This window comes from Nicotiana attenuata, chromosome 9 (assembly GCF_001879085.1).
Source record: "Nicotiana attenuata strain UT chromosome 9, NIATTr2, whole genome shotgun sequence".
Lineage (NCBI taxonomy): Eukaryota > Viridiplantae > Streptophyta > Magnoliopsida > Solanales > Solanaceae > Nicotiana > Nicotiana attenuata.
This window is the reverse complement of record NC_031997.1, coordinates 23954471-23955427: the sequence shown is the minus strand read 5'-3', so window position 1 is coordinate 23955427 and position 957 is coordinate 23954471.

The following is a 957-nucleotide window of genomic DNA, read 5'->3' as shown; positions in this document are numbered from 1 at the left end:
TGAGTCTCCACCGCAACGAACAACTACTATCGATCAAATACCTGGGTCTGTACACAAAAAAGTACAGAAGTGTAGTATCAGCGCAACCAACCCCATGTGCTGGTAAGTGCCTAGCCTAACCTCGGCGAAGTAGTGACGAGGCTAGGACTAGACTACCAAATAAACCTGTGCAATATAGCATACAAAATAAGAGGAAGCAGATAACAATGATGGCAACAATGATCAACCAGTGATATATAAATAGCAGGCAACAAGAACACCATAAATGCATTTCAACAAATAATAAAATACAAGTGCAATCAATTAATCGAGTCCTTCAAAATATAAATCTTTCGCCTATAAATCCTTCAAGTAATAACCTCTAAGATAATATGCTTTTCAATAAATGTATTTTCTTCAAATAAGTATCTTACAAGTACGCATCTTTCTAATATAATTCTTTCGAGTAAAGGTCACCTTGTGACGCCTCATTTCATAATCATAAATAATATAGGTCTCAGCCCATTTTCATATTTTTACGGCACCTCGTGCCCACATATTTCTGTCTCATATTGCACATCAATATCCTTATATTACTCAGTTCATAGGTTCCATAACCCAATACAATTAAGAATGTTCAAGGAGACTCATTCACTTAACATAAAGTAGAGTACATCTCCCAACCCAATTAGGAAATCAGCAAGAAAAGATGAAGTTACTTTTAGAAATCATTTGATAAAGAAAATACCCTTTTCAATTGAAGTACAATATCGAATGAATTGTTACCTTTAATATGAGAAATCAATAAATTAAAACATAGAAGAAATTCCTTTTTAAGTAAAGTACAACCTCAAACGGTTTAAGGAAAATTTAGCTGAGAAATCAATTGAGTTAAAAATGTAACAATTGTTGAAATTTGAAGTATTGAATATATATAAACAAATAGGGCGAGGTATTGTCAACACTATGAATTCCCAC